The sequence below is a fragment of the Notothenia rossii genome, assembly GCF_949606895.1.
Source record: "Notothenia rossii genome assembly, chromosome: 5".
NCBI classification, from domain to species: Eukaryota; Metazoa; Chordata; class Actinopteri; order Perciformes; family Nototheniidae; genus Notothenia; species Notothenia rossii.
The window spans coordinates 39,678,802-39,695,624 of NC_136903.1; the positions used below are offsets into that span (position 1 = coordinate 39,678,802).

At 42.1% G+C, this 16,823-nt stretch overlaps 1 long non-coding RNA gene across 1 annotated transcript; it reads right to left on the reverse strand.

Moving 5' to 3' along the window:
* Window positions 1–12,908: 12,908 nt before the first annotated feature.
* Window positions 12,909–15,774, reverse strand: LOC307039960. The gene is made up of 2 exons (XR_013808373.1): window positions 13,229–15,774; window positions 12,909–13,008 (listed from the first exon to the last, which is right to left on the reverse strand). It is a non-coding gene; the product is annotated as an uncharacterized lncRNA (long non-coding RNA).
* Window positions 15,775–16,823: the final 1,049 nt, after the last annotated feature.

A 16,823-nucleotide genomic window follows, 5' to 3' on the forward strand; every position in this document is an offset into this window, starting at 1 on the left:
CCTGCAGAAATATCAAATCTAATTTTTTCTGATTAAAGACTTCTAACACTAAAGCTCTTTTCTGTGCACTTCTACCCCCGTTCATGTTCAAGGAAGCAACCCTTAAAGCCTGCATTAGAGGAAGGAGACAGAGAGAAAGAACAGACAGGTACACACAGCAGAGAGGAGACACCCAGTGTTGCATGATCATGTTGAAATTATTTACCTTTTCAGTTTCTTCCCTCTTTTGCTTCCTGTCGTATCTTTTTTCATAGCAGTTACATGCCTCCTGAGACGATAACGTTTCTTTTCATCCAGCAGGTCTAACCCTACAACTTTCTGAAGAGTTCTCACTGTATGAAGAAACTTGTCAATGTCAGGGAAAAAATCTCTCACTTCCACTGACTTGCCAAAAGACTCGTCTAAAAAGACATTAATCTCTTCCAAAGAATATATCTCTGCGTTCTGAGAGAGACTATCTGCAACTGAACCACAGTCAGAATCCCCCTCACCGTCTGTGTCCATCTCTGTCACCTCATTATTGTCTGCAGCCTGTTGAAGCTCTTTTTGCCGCCCAGAGCCAGACGGCAGCTCCTTCTGTGTGCCAACAGCCTCTACCTGTCCCACAGCACCAGTCCTCACCTGTCCTGCTAGATCATCTCTCACCCGTTTACCTGTTTCCACATTTTTTCCTCTCACACTCACCACACTCTCTACAGTCCCTGTTTCATCTCTCACGATATTCATCCCTACTTCCTCCGCAGCCACCGGGGCCCCGGCGGGTGCAGCAGCAGCCCCTGCGACACCGGGTCCCGCTGCCGCGGACCAGGCCGCCCCGGGCTCGGCCGCCCCAGCGGCCCCCGGCTCGGCTGCCCCAGCGGCTCCCGGCCCGGCCGCCCCAGCGGCCCCCGGCTCGGCTGCCCCGGGCCCAGCCGCACCCGGCGGAGCGGCGTGCCGTCTCTGTGGACATGCAACACGTTTGTGACCCGACTCCCCGCACTCAAAACACTTTACGCTCCCTGAGCTCGCATAAACCATATAAAAACCCTCTTCGTGCCTCACCCGGAAGGACACATCTAGTGTCTGAGTGGGACAATTCAGAAACATGAAAACCTGTCTCCGCAGAGAATGGACATGTTTTAACTTTTCATCCTTACACCCCAGAGCAACAGTGCGGAAACTACTGGCAAACTTACCAAAACGCTTCAGCTCCCGTTCCAGCGCCTCATTCGGGATGAACGGAGGAACGCCAGACACAGTGATCCGCGTGGACAGTGTCGCCAGCGGTGAAAATTGAATGTATTCCTCGTTTAGCATTAATCCGCTCTCGATAAGTTCCGTCACATATTTCTGGTCTTTCAAAAAGACCACGACCGCTTTGTTCATGCGGGAAGCATAGGAGATATTTACATGACCGACCTGATCCCCCACAGCCAGCAGCACCTGCTCCACTGTGCTTGCGGCCTGAGCCACCAGCCGCACTCCGTGTCTCAGAGACACCGGCGGCACCCCGGAGGACGCCATCCCCGCCACGAGGCACGGAAAAACACTAAATTAACAAATTAACCGTACTTGTAAAGGGTACAAAAATCCCAACGAAAGATCATACAGTTAAAGAAACGATTGAAACAGAAACAAAAGAGTTAAAGTTGAAATTCCCTCTTCCCTCTTCAAACACACATCCACCACCGAAGAAGAAGAAGAAGTGACGTCAGCGGCTTCATTTGCGTAATCTTCCCTCAGGGACTTATTCCGGTGTGAACGCGATCTGCTCTGATGGGGGAACTAAGTGCTGGGGACTAAGAACGGCAAAGTACTTGGTGTGAAAGCGGCTATTGACTGAGACGAGGGAACCGGTAGTGGTAATATACTAACTCACTTCCGGGTTTTAGGACTCGTCACTGCACCACTCTATTGACTCTCATTATAAGTGGTGCATGCGCAGTCCGCACCTCTTCAATGCAACAGATAGGAGCAGCTCGGGGTTCACCAAACTGCGCCCAAAGCAGCTGTTGACACCGCCAACAACCAGGGGGCAGCAGGAGCGCCAGAGTGAGTGATTGACGTTTGAGTGAAAGAGAGTTAGACCGAGTGTAAACAAAACTAGATAGCGAATATGAAGAAGGAAAATGATGTTTAATCACTTAAAGTGGACCTATCATGCTATATTTGAAACATATATTGTAGGGCCATACCTATATAAAACATATCTGTGAAGTTTTTTTTTCAAAATACCAAACAGATCATGCATTTTAGCCATGCCTTATTTCGCTCTATTTGCTCTTTTCCAGCCCTGTTTTTGTAAGGGCTGATTCTGCTTTTGTGGCAGACTACAGCGCCCCTTACAGGCCTGGCATATGTACTACAGTGTCTCCGGCGCTTTCGAGCGGTCTCTCATTCCCCTGATAGGTGGAGAGTTGCCCATATAGGCGGAGCACCCCTTTTCTGACGTTAGAAACATTTAAATAATAATCAGCTCCGTTGCAGCCCCGTTTTTAGAGATTTGGGTATGGAGGGAAAGAGAGAGGGTTGTGTTTTCTGACACTTGGTGAGTTCCCTGACACACCGGGGACACATATTCATGTATAAAAGACATACAAAAGTACATTTTGCATGACAGGTCCCCTTTAAAGAAACACCCTTTGAGAGGAGGACACTGGCGGGAAAGCTGAAAGTAAAAGAGCTCGGACCTGATCAGCCTGACATAGGCAGGAGTTAAGGACAGAGGAAGGTATACGTGCTTTTTTTCAAGGAGCTGGTTTAGCAAGAAGGCTTGGCTAACTACCTGTAGCAACACCAGTGCTATATTTTGCTTCCCCTCCCTCCCTTTCCAAACGTCAGGATCAGACCAGTCTAAGAAAAATAAAAATAAAGTCCAAAATGCATAATTCCAGGTTTGTTATTATTTATTTTTGATCAGTAGTGCAAGTTTCAGTACAAAAATAAGGAACTCTAACATTTTGAATAATTAACTGTATTAGACAGAGAAAAACAAAGCACTAACAGTACCACACACTCATATGGCCATCTGAGGCCCCCTCTCAACCAACTTCCTCCCGACTGCTTTTCTGTTTTGTTTTGTTTCTTTGTTTCTTTTTGTTGTTTTTTTTGTCTACCCTCCCTCCCAAATGTAAAGCGTCTTTGGGTTCAAGAAAAGCGCAATAGAAATAAAAAATGTATTATTATTATTATTATTATATTATCTATATTGGCTGATGTCAAACAAAAAGGTTTCATCAAGCTGTAAAACTAAAAAGAATGCCTTGAAAATATTACAAAAATAAATAATAAGAAAGGGTTTCAAGGGCGCAAAGCCGTTGAAATATATGCCAATAGCAAGCGTTATTTATTTTTGGTCTCTCGGCTTTCATTTCTTTTGCTTCTTAAAAACAGCGGGGATAAGCTGTTGAAGTGCTGTTGTCTTTTGTCAGGCTCCGGTGATTGGAAAATCTGGCTGATGCCTTCTGATATGATTTAGAATGCTTGGCGTGTGTTACCATTGGCATACCGCACCGCTGTCTAACAACGCCAACACACCGTCCCCGTCCGATCCACCACTCGCACTTCATCGTTATTGGAGTCCACAGGGAACCCGAAATGTTCCCACACAGCTGATTTAAAAGGTATACTACTAAGCAGGATTTTCGCTTAGCTGGCTAACTTCAGGGAAAACTCGGGGTTTCCGGTCCTACAACGCTGTTTCTCTTTTTAGCAGGCTAGATCTCCATGGTAACTTATGCTGTGCGGCTAACCTGCCCCGGAGCAAGTTAGGTTGCAGGCTAAGAGCTCAACTCAGTGAAAGCACTGCCTGCTGACCAATCAGAGCTCAGTGTGCAGAGTTTAAAGCGATCAAGTCATATTACAGGAGAAAGGAAATACAGAAAAACTGCCGTTGCAGGAAAGACGGCCGGCAAAAATCACAGACTGTGAACGTGAACATTAATAGAATATCACCTCCCATCTTCAGAGCAATCTGAATATTATAACATTAGCGTTAAGAAAGCTTAATTCAATATCTGCCACAACATAAGTAACCGGATCAAAGTAGCAGTACCTACAGTCCGCGGAATATCACATCATAATGTATCATATATTCTTGAGCCGTATCTGGCCGTGCAACACTCACAGTGTCACATACTGTATGCAGAAGTATTATTTTAAGCAACACATTAAGTTGACGAAACACTCGAGTCAAATGTAATTAAAGTCAGATCCAGACGGGGCAGTGATATCATAAACCTGTTAATGTACGCATTCAAACACTTTTTCTTTTACCAGCTGTATTCACCTTGCAGGCAGGGGCGGACTGGGATTACAAATCAGCCCGGGACTCTCGACCGGCCCACTTCGGTACCGCCGGCCCACCGCGGTACCGCAAGTAAATACCGCTAATAAATTGTCGACGGGGGGTGCTAGTGACTTACCGCAGAGGTAGACATTAAGGGTGAAATGTCACTGGCCCTCCGGGCCGGTGGACTTGTATTATCACTGCCCCCACCATTGTAACCACTGGCCCGGAGCATTCGTCCAAAAAGAAATCGACTAATAATGAAGAAAATTAACACATTTGTTGCAATAGTAATTTATGCACTAACTACATTACTACTTGGACTACATTTGAATCATCAGTTCTTCCCCATTTTCCTCAATTGTTCATATTTGGTTTATTAAAATAATCATACTGTGGTCATTGTTAAAAAATGTCTGCTATTATTATGAGTATTATTATTTGTATAATGCACTTTCTGCCTTCCTGTCATTAGGAGTTAGACATGTAATGGCTATGTAATTGATTTGATTAGTCTTCATTATCCTAGACCAGGGGTTTTCAAAGTGTGGTTAGGTGAGCCTCCCCTCAGAGAACATAAGAACAGCTGCGACCCCCCTCCCAATTATTATTGCTGTTATTATTATTATTATTATTATTGTTGTTGTTTATGCTATAATGCAGGGGTATTCAATTGCATTTCAAAGAGGTCCAGTAAGAGAAAATGTAATTAAATGCTCTGTTTTCGCTGTCTGCCTTCCGCCATTTGAAATTACTCCGACTGTTTCTCTCCTCTTATCGTGTCTCTGTGTGTGTTTGAATCTATCGTGCTGACTGCACCGATTTGATTGGCTCAGTAGCGTCACCTCCTTAAAACATTAAACAATAACTTTTTTAAACCTTTTTATTTGTATGTTTTAAACATATTGTATAAAAATCCCCCACTACTTGGACTATTCCTTGCACCCCTCTAGAATAAGCCCGAATGGTCTCAACCATATTGCATCAGTAACGTGCACTCGTTATTATGACAAGATCGCAAGGACGCTGGTAGCGATCGGAAAATTGAGTGTTATTCAGTTTGTGTGTTGTGGAACATGCGTGTCCGTGCATGAAAATATACCACACACCCAATTACAATTGCATGTTCAATTCACTACCCTGGAAGTTAATACAGTTGTTAAAGTTGGAACAGCCTGTGGACAGCCGTTCTTCCTTGCATGTCAGTCGCCGACACCTTCTTACAGAGGACAGGCACATCTAGCTGCAGCACGACCCGTATATTTCCGCACGCCGTGTTCTCAAGACATATTTTTTTTAACATTTTCAACATGGTGGATAAATCCTTATATGCTCCCGGTCAACTTTGCCTCCTTATTACACTCACCCCTACTTTAGTGGGAACAATGAGTCTGCGTCTTTGATGCACAGAGGAATAAACGCAGATCATCCTCTGGCTGCAGCCTTGACCGGTACTTGCTTTTGATCAAAGTCAATACGGAAAACCTGCAATCACACAGGTAGGTGGAGGTGAAGGGAATGAGCACTTTTCCAGCCTTTTTGGCGAGGTGGGGGAACTCGGTCTCCACAGACAGCCACAAGTGGGCAAGTGTCACTTTACTCTGCTTTTTCTCGTTCTTTTGTGTCTCACGCTGCGCCTCCCCTGAAGCTCTCTGGCGCCCCCCAGGGGAGGCGCGCCTCACACTTTGAAAACCGCTGTCCTAGACTGTTGGGACATTTCACCAATACCTTTATATTGTCTACTCTTCACTTACTTGTCAGCATATAGGTCGGCATTGATGTACAGAGCCGACAGAAGACCTTGTTTATATTGGCATCATATTGAGAGGTGCAGCCAGTGAAGCGTCCTAAAACCAGGAAGTAAGCTGCTGATTCCCTCGACAAAAAGCAATGGGATTTCTCCACAGGGTTTTGGAAAATAGCTGGAAATAAGGTCTGTGGAAAACAAACCTGTTTGATAAATGCACGTTTTGTTCAGCCGGATAATCTCCACATGTCTACCCTACTTTTATAATTTTCGAATCATAAATCTAATCGATAGATTCTAAAAGGGTTTTAGGACGCGTCACTGCACCACTAGAAGCCAACTCCATCAATCAAGCTGGCTGAAACTTTCTCTCCCTCTTCTTCTCATGCTCCCTGTCACTCTCCTTTAACTCCTCCGATGACTTTCTTTTATTGGAAGATTGTTTTTTGCCCGGCGCTTGGCCGGTTACCGCTGGTATTAAAAATATTTGGCGAATGGTTAGGTGGCGCGATAGTCTGTAGTGAAGGAGCGCGCTCCCGCTCACGGGAGCCTGCTCGCGCTGCGCTCCGCAGCAAACAGCTGTTTGCTTTTCACCCAACAACGACAACCGACTCACGGAATGCTATTGCAACGTTGATAAACGAAACAATTTAACTAAATTGCTAGTCAAAATACCAATACCACAGGACAATTTTTTTAAAGCAACATTTTTAGTGGCCCGAGTGGGCAAGTGGAAAGTAGGTTATGCTGGCCCGGGGTGTCTAAATAGTGCTTCCGGGCCAGCGGGCCATTTAATGTCGAGCCTACATCGTCCGACCGGCCCACTTCAGTACCGGCACATCGAGATTCGTCCCGAACATCCCGATGGCCAGTCCGCCCCTGCTTGCAGGTGCAGCTATGTGGCTTTTATCCTGGATAAAGTGTTTAAGTCATGGATGTTTAAAGTTTAACTTCTTCATATGTCTAATATTATAGTTGACTTTTCATTCAGGAAGTATGACGCTGCGCTGTCAGTATGCTTCTCCATGTTTGTGATTGGTCGAATGCTCCAAATACCACCCCTTTCATGTGAACGCGCACCTAACTAGATAGGACACGGCTGGCTTGAGCGATCCACTTGATAACCCGCGTCGTAGTACCGTTTAGCGAGAACGCGTATGTTTTGGATTAGGCCAACCGGCTAACTCAAACATAGCCGTGGGAACATGTTTCAAATGGGGGGTGCTGTGGGGATGACACCAGGGCCGGTTTTGACCAATTTGCTGCCCTAGGCAAGATTTTAGCTGGCAGTGAAAAACCTCTACAAAAGACCAATACACTACAAAAAGAGAAACGTATTGATATGGTGGACAGCTGATATAAAAAGGCTTCAAATGTATTTAGGATTGCATGAACATGTTGAATCGGGGGGTGGACTTCACATCCTCTAAGGGGGTCCGGGGGTGCACCCCCGGGAAGATTTTTTTTTAACATTTTAAAGTAAAATACTTCAATCTGGTGCACTTTGAGCGCCCAATTACTAGAGACTGATCTAGGGGATACAACTCTAAACACCCATATGAGAAAGATCGGTTTGTATGTGAACATTTCCAATAACCTACCATAGCCAATAACAAATAAATGTAGGCTAACTTGTTTTATTTTTGTGGTTCATTTTTATCTTATTTTACCAGTTAACATTTATTTATTTATGCATATTTTTAAATCTCTCCAGTTTTAAACAATATTTTTGGTTTACTGTCCTATAGTATACATTGGAATGATTTCAAACCTGTTGTTATTTTTCCTAATAGGGTAATTATAAAGGTGTCCCTTTGAAGTATTTGCTTACATAAATTGTGATCAAAACGTTTGAGACCCACTGAGATAACTTAGACTAAAGTTAACTATCTAAACCCTCAGAGTCCTTTACCTCACTGAGCCTCTCAGTCTGACAGGAGAGCTCTCCCTCCACATTATTGTAGAAACAGCTTCTCATATCCGTTAGCGCAGCAGAAGCTAACAACAATCCCCGCCGGTACCGCTGCTCTCTTCTCTCTCTCTCTCTCTCTCTCTCTCTCTCTCTCTCTCTCTCTCTCTCTCTCTCTCTGAGCTGCGGGCGCCTGATAAGCCAACATTCCCCACTTTCATCACTTACAGCGTCCATCGTACAGGACAAATGGAAAATGTAACCGGCGTGAAAAGGGTGTTATCTTTACGTAATTATGAATGTTGTTACATCAAGGCTGAAAATTCGTTTTTTTTTGTATTATATTTGCATTTAATCTTGTGGAAGTGCAGATCCCCTGTCCTCCACCAGGGGGTGCTGCAGCACCCTCAGCACCCCTACTTCCCACGGCCCTGAACTCAAACATATCCAGGTTAGGTTGAACCAGCTTCGTAGTATACCCCCCAGGTCTCTGCTGGCCATGATTTGAATTATGATTAACAACAAAGCAACACAACATAACCTTTTTTGACCAAGTAAACATGAAGATTTAAAGGCAAGTCATAGACATGGTCTATATAAGAACATTGTGGTGCAGCAGGTCACCTGATGTCAGTGTTGATACCAGATGCTTAAACATAAGCAGGTATAGCAGTTCAGAAATATAGCTTATTGATGATGTAGCCATAACATACAGTATCCTGAAAGAAAATATTAGCTTTATTGTAAAGTGACTATTGACCAGGGCTCTTTCTCATCAAAAGAGCAAACAACTAAATAAGAAAACTTTATCTCCTCTGAAAAAGATGAAACAGTACATCATCATCAGCCTCTATCTAACCTTGTGTTTTTGCTGCTATATTTTTGGAGTAGCTTGATATTATTCAGCTCCTATACTGTTTAGTTGTGTCGGCCCAAGAATAATAACTTAAAATAAATAACAGAAATATCATTATCAACATCCCAGTTTCATTTAATTTGTCACATATATTGAAAGAGAACAGTGTGGTGCGCACCACAATCTAAGTTCCATTTAATGTATTGAAGTAGTGGCAGCTGGATCTGGGGATGTGGTATATTACCATCCTTTAAATACAAACAGCAAACTGCAAATCAGACATGGCTTACATTTGATACACATAGGGGACGATATATTCAGGTGGAAGAAAATAGGAAGATGACATCCCTGTTTGAAACTCCGGAGGTGCCTGGTGAGTGTTAGGGCCGAGCAGCGATGAGCAGCCCCCCCCCCCCCCAGCCACCAGGGTCCTGACTCACAACAACAACTCAGTGTCCGCTCTGAGGTTTCCCTGTCCCCATCAAATTCTCCTAAAGCTTATTTCGCCCACAAACAGCCTTCTGTGTGGGCTTCCTGCCGCCACATCCGTCAGCCAGGCTCTGACGTGTCCGAACCTGGCGAGCAGAACAACACTTTGCTGTTGTTTCAGCATCAATGACCCAGGACCCATAGACGTGCACTGGTGAACAGGTGGGTGAGCGAGAGGCTGTCCGGCACTAGGGAGCATGTTGGGGGTTCGGTGCCTTGCTGAAGGGCACCTCGGCAGGGCCCAGGAGCTGAACAGCACACATCTAGCTACCAGAAACATAACAGGTGTTAACTCAACAAAACTGACCTGCTACAATGAAAAACCAAGGAACCTATATAGTGGCTTGGCCAAACCAAGTTGAACCCAAGGGATAATTAATAGTCACATCATACACAAAGGACACTGACAAAACCCAAATCCCCCCTTTGACATGGAAGCAGGTGGTTTGTCCCAATCTGTCCCAATAGAGAGGTGAAGTCCCGCCCATCTACTTCCGACCCATGGGACCCCGGAAGCGGAAAATTATACATTGACGTCAATGGAGAGAGAAAAGTCATCTTTCGATCCCGTTTGAATGCGCCACGAATGACACATATGATGTTTGTCAAATTAAAAGAACATTTTGCAAGTCAAAAAAATAAAAATGTGTCGTAAAACTGTGAAGTTACAATTTGTTTTGTGTGAAACCGCTCAGTGAACTACAGGTCTCTGGTCTCGCACAATACGCGTCACCATCACAAAGATGGCTGTCACGTTAGTAAATTTCACCTGTTTCTTTCAGAATGAGGCGAAAAAGTATAAAACGAGGTGAAAATCACTACAAGTCTGGGCATGTTGAGAGCTGTACATACACGAAAGGGAGCGGTTCTGTAAGAGCCAGCATGCGGGACCGGCTTTACAAGGTTTCAGTGAGTAATATGAGTGCAATGTTTAAGGTTAATGTCAGCTAGCTAACAAGGTACACTAACGTGTTTTGTTTTAGAAACTAGTTTTCTCCTTAAGAACTTTGTGGTGTCTGTGTATGCTGTGGATAACATTAGTGTTCACAAGAACAAGATACACTCCCGTGTTTTGTTTTAGTTGCTCTTCAGATTGAAGCGGCCAGTTCTATATCGACTATATGTGTGATCTCCTTTTTACATCTCGTTGTGTCATTTGAGTTTATTTGCTGTGTGTAGATTCAAGGATTTTGGTTATCTTGTCCAGGGATGCAAACTTGTCACCTTTCGGCGAAATTCTCCGTTTTGAATCCAAAATAGGTCGTTTTTGTGATTCCTGTAGATCTGCAATAAAAATATTTTTTGGGTATGGGAGGGGGTCTGGGACCCGGATTAATGTGCGGCCGCGAGCTTTTTTTATATATTATAATGAAGCGCGAGCTGTGTGCTCGAGTCTTCCTGCCTGTCGGCTCTGCTCATGATGTATAATAAGCCTCTGCTGCTCGGCGATGATGGTCTAGCTTCAGCAGCTACATTACCTACGGTGCGTTCGTTAATATTAACTGTGCGTCCGGAGTCCCTGTGGCACAGACTGGACCGCTGGTGAACAGCTGTTAGAACGGGCCGTTCAGGTGTTCAGAGTAGAGCTCCCTGTCGGAGCGGCAGAGCGTGATGTGCACTGAAAAGTTTTTTTTTCCCGTCGCAATATTATCGTTGAGCTAGCTAACTAGCATACATTGTCACTATCTGCTAACGTTAGCTTTAGCCTTCGTTTTCTAATCGTTTTTTTCATAGGCTATAAACAGAGGTGGTATAAGTATATATCTTGTAATTGATTAAAATTAGAAGTACTCAGTTCTTGTACTTGAGTAAAAGTAGAAGTACCAGAGTGTAGGAATACTCTGTTACAGTAAAAGTCCTGCATTCCAAATGTTCCTCAAGTAAAAGTAGAAAAGTATTATTATCAAAATATAGTGAAAGTAGCGACAGTAAAGTAGTCATTTTGCAGATTGGTCCATTTCAGAATAATATGATACGTTTTATAATGATTGATCATGAAAGTGTTCTCAAAGCTGGTAAAGGTGCAGCTAGTCTGAATGACTTTGTATACTGCAGGGTAGCTTTTGGATTTACTCCAGGTGGAACTAAAGTCTGATTTAACACTTGATTATATTTCACATCATTCATCCACATCTGTAAAGTAACTAAAGGTATTACATACATGTAGTGGAGTAAAAGTACACCATTTACCTCTGAACTGTAGTGGAGTAGAAGTACAAAGTAGCAAAACATTGAAATACTTAAGTAAAGTACGAGTATCTCAAAATTGTGCCCAAGTATAGTACTTGTTGAGTTTATGAACTTAGTTACTTTACACCAGTGGCTATAAAGATAGAAAGACTAAGCCTTGCACAGAGGCCTGAAAATACATTTTCAAAATGCTCAACAGTGCTGCCAAAATTATAAACTGACTGCTACACAATTAAAATAAATGCTTTTTATATATTTCTATTAGATGTGACTCTATGGCGTTTCTGTTAATATTAACACTACTGCTTTAGTTGTTCTGACTGCTAAAATCCTCTGTTATTCCTCATTTTAAAGCCGATATTCTGTGGGGTCAGGGGGCTCGGATCCTTGTCACCTTTTTCATACCTGATGAGTTTGCATCCCTGTTGTCAATTTGTTTGGTTATCTAGGCACAGCTGTGTGTGACTCCCTCTGGTACACTGGTATGTGTTTTCCTAATGTAGAGAGCATTGATTAATTAATAAACTACACACTGACTCTAGATCATGACCAAATCCTTATTTTTTGATCAAATGTTTTTCAATTTTTTTTATTGTATATTATATAACAGCTGCAAATCACAGACCGGAGTCTCTGCTACTGTGGACCACGAAGGAGGGGATTCTCATCCCCATCCCCAAAGACCCTGCATGGCATGGAAATCTCCTCCTCCTGGAACAATTCTACACCCAGCATATGCTCCCTGTGTTGGCCAGTAGAGAGGAGGACATTTAAATAAACATACTCTTAACACCCTCGGACTCTGCGTTGTGTTTCGTATGTGTGATGGGGTGTTATGCAGAGGGGAGGAAAACAGGACACAGCAGATTGGGATTGTGGTGGAGATGCTGAGCAGTTATTTAATTGTTGCGTGTAATTATTATTATACTGTGTGCTTCTTAGTTATTCCATCTTTTGCTGTAACATGGATCTGTATGTAACTCTATATTTAATTGTTATCTACCACACTTCCTTCTACATCATACACCATCATTATACATGGTGTATATAGGATATGTATTTATTTGTATACATATCTAAATTGTATAATTTTATTTTTCGTATTTGGGATTTCTCTTTTGTCCACTCAAATACACTTGGCCCTTTCTCTTTTCCATGTGGAAAATGGCAGCTGCATATTCTGCTTTTCTCATCTGCTCCCTGTCTGCTCATCTATGATGAGAAAATTATATAATTAATTACTAATAATCATTTAAACCTGTTATTACCAATATTTCACAAATTCTTCATGTAAACTTAAGAGCACAGCTGTATGTTGAGTATGTCAGCTTTGCTTGGTTCATCTTACTGGGGGGGGGGGCTGCTACATGGATGTCGGTGCAGTCCACAATAATTTTGCAGCTGAAGGCAGAATGAATTTGTTATTGACTCAGAATGAAGCACAACTTCATGTCATACAATACATTGACTTTATTTGTAATTGTGTAAAAAAATAAAGCATTGATTAGCAAGCAGGACCTGGCAGGAACAGAGAATGGTGATGGATGGAGCTGGGAAGAGAGAAGAATAAAGAAAACAGATCAACTTTATTATCGGATATTAAAAATTCAATTTCAAAACAAGTTGCCGCTCCTACAGTTTTCTAGTGTGTAAAGATGATTTCACATGACCAATGCAAAATATCACACTCAATACATGTGTGTCTCTGAGGGGTGCATTGTGCCTTTGATGTAAATAAATAATATACCATAACCAAATACTATTACGTACAGTGGAAATCAGGTTACCAGAGCAGGTCAGACCAGTGTGCATGTTCCTCAGGGTCTCAGCAGTTACAGGTGAGGTAAAGAAAATAAAAGAGAAAAAGGTCAGTAACAACACTTTAAAGTAACAACACTGAATAATTATCTCTTTTAATAATTTTCTCTCAGTAATCACTCAACTACTGTCTTTCCAACAAACAGATTGACTCACTCTCACTATCATCACAATGAAACACGTCCAGAAGAATGTCATGCAAAGCTGCCTGCCTTCCTTCGACTCTGCCTGAACTGCCTGATCTTTTAATGGTCAATGTTAACCATTTGTGCAGATAGCATTAAGTAGAAAAGATCGCTGATACTAATGTGGCGTTAGCCTACCTCCCGCCCCCTTAGCACCTGGTGGAGGGGGCGATATGCTACTCTTCAAATGTTTCACAAAATACTTACCATCATGACTACTCTTACTGTTTAACATTTTGGTTTACTTCATGTTAAGGCTAATGCAAATGACAAGGATAAGTAATGTAATGTAATGCTAACTAACATGCTCGCTACTAGCTATGTAGCTAACTTGACTATGTTCCATGCAAAACATGTATATTACCTGATATGTTTGGTCCGACGACTCCTGGTCCTTTCATCAGACGGGAAGCGATAGAACGAGCGAGTGGTATGATCTCTTTTGTGATTACAACCTCGTACAAAGCACACAGGCATCTTGTAAAAGTGCATTTATTGGAGCAATCTCTTATATTTATTGGAGGGAATAAATCAGTTATGAGATCTTCTTCTTCTTTGCTTTAATTGCGAGTCGCAACCAGTCTTGGAGCATTATCGCCTATGACATCACTTACGCGACCCAGAATGCGATTTGGGATTTGTAGTTTTTCTAGTTGCGTATTTTTCTTAGTCTTATATTTCAACAGTTTTACGACAAACTGTGACTTTTTTTACATGGAAATGATTGTTTAAGATTGACAAACATCATATGTGTCATTCGTGACACAATTCAAACGGGATCAAAAGATAACTTTTCTCTCTCCATTGACTTCAATGTATAATTTTCCGCTTCCGGGGTCCCATGGAGGCTCCCGGAAGGGGAGGGACTTCGCCTCTATCGGCTCCTTGGGCCTTTCTCACTTCTCTTATTTTTCATTTCCTCGCTCCTCGGTCTCGGTCTCACCGGAAGTTGATTTGTCTGCGTCATCTTGAGTAACGTCCCAATGGCCTTATTTTTGTCGGAGGAGCGATAATGGAGGAGCTATAATCGAGGAACCACCAGACCATCCTCCGATGAAATCCTCAGACACTTGCCCCGCCCCCTTACTGTGTATCGCTCACTGATTGGACGATGCAGTGCATGCACTGATGTGATGCTTCTTGACATGAGAGCAGTTTCCCAGCGGAGTGAAGAAAATACATGAACCTCACGGGAGTCACTCCTCAGTTTATACCGTCTTTTGTGTCAATTAATGTATCATTTAGTTACAAATATGTGATATATCTGAACAACAAAGTGGTCAAAAATCATTTTATTCATTTTTTGGAAACATTTTCATGATCGCTTTTTTCGTTTTACATTTTCATTTATTATCATTTCCATTCAGTCAGTCATTAAGTGCCATTTAAAATGTTAATTTGCTACATATCCAAACAAATAAAGTGTGCAATCCAATGATTGTTAATCTAACTGGGTTTTGATATAACATATCTCTTTTTCTTCTCTCAATTATCTTATTTATTTTGTGCACTCTAATCAATATTAATCTAACGATTGTTCGTTTATACATTTTAAGAATGGCGTTTATCTTTTTTGAGAATTAGTTCTTATTTTATTTGTATTTATTTGGGTCTACAACAGATGATACAAATGTTTGTGTCAGTAAATGTGTACTAACAGAGGCTGGGGTGTGTGTGGAAATAACGGGGACAGAGCTGGCTGGACGATCAGCTGTGCAGCGTCATCACAAACGGACGTCGCTTCACGTGACGCCCCGGAGGAAAGGACGTCCCATTGCTAAAACTAATTTCCCTGCTTCTCGTGGTTTCCTTGCGTCCCTCCATGCTTCCCTGGTGGTAGGGACTAGTCACAGGGAAACGACGCAAGTGAGGGACGCAAGGAATCCATTTAACCGAAGTGAGAAAGGCCCCTTGTAGTATTTATGAGTCCTCAGTGCTCGGCCACGCCCTTTGCTGAACCAGGAAGTAACCTCCCCCAATGGACATGGTAACTCAAGAGACAAAGAAAGTAATTAATACAAACAAATACTTGTGTTAGTTGTGCTAAAATGTTTGAAGTAATGTCAGATTACAATCAAATAAAGAGTTTACCATTTAAAGCAAATGTGTGGTGTTAATTGGCATGTTTTATTGTAGCTGCACTGAAGCAAAACTACTGAAGATGAGGATGCAGCGTAGTTGGTTTACCCTGTGTGGCTGTGGCCATCACAATGACCAACACACCTATGTAACTCAACACTCAATTAACACAAAACACTCTTTGACTTTGTTCACTGGTAACAAGTGTATCAGCCTGACAATAAGAGGGCAATGTTGTTGAACAAATGGGAAGTCTGCCAAAATCAAAAACTACATTTATTTTTCATGAAAGAAAAGAGAAATGACCCAGACCAATCTCCGAAAAAAAATGTAACTAAGCAGATCACATCTTGAGGTTTTGAGCATAAGGGTATAAGTACATTTGGACAAAGAAATGAAATATTTTGAACAACTCCCTTCACAATATGGATTATTACCCAATTCTCATTTATTTAAGTTCTTCCAAGTGAGTAATCATCGTCCAGATGTTTAAAAAGAGGCCTATTGATTAAATTAAACTCCAAGTTAACCATCAAGATAAACAAATTATTATGAATGTGAAAAATTAAAAGGGGAAAATGAACTTTCCTGCACTATACCATCAACAGATGTGCAAAAACATTCGTTATGCAAAACAATCTAACTACTGGAAAGAATACACATGAAAGATTCAAATTTATTGTTGGAGAGAATGCGGAGAGCAGACGACAAAACATAGTCATAAATAGTGGTCTTGTAAAGTTTTAAGTGGCTTCTGGGAAACATTTATATTAAAAATGTCAACTATTTGTATTACCCCTCTAAATAAAAACCCACTGAAGAAACTATAATTTGTTGGAGTGGTGGTTCGTAGAACATCCCTGAATTAAACTCTTTTCTTTAACATTGGTATGGGTCAAAGGGAATCTAGAAGGCGGATCTAACATAAACAAAACAGTCAGTAACAGTAAAGCTAAACATTTCATCAACTGATTTAAGTACAAACAATTCAGTGCCAAATCACAGTTCCTTTGTTCTTCAGTCATGGTGGGTAGCGAGTGAATGACTGGCCTGAAGGGCGGAGCTTTAAAGACTTTGGTGGGGGAGTGGTCTACACTTGATTGACAGAGGTGGTGATGCAGGTTGAGAGGGGAGAGACTTGTGATTTCTAACACCCACTTTTATTAATACTTGGAAAAAATCCAGAACAAATCCATAAGAAAGATGCCAACTTATTCCTTGTAAATATAGTAGCATTAAGTAAACAAATGACAGGCAACTGGTTAAAAGATGATAACATCATT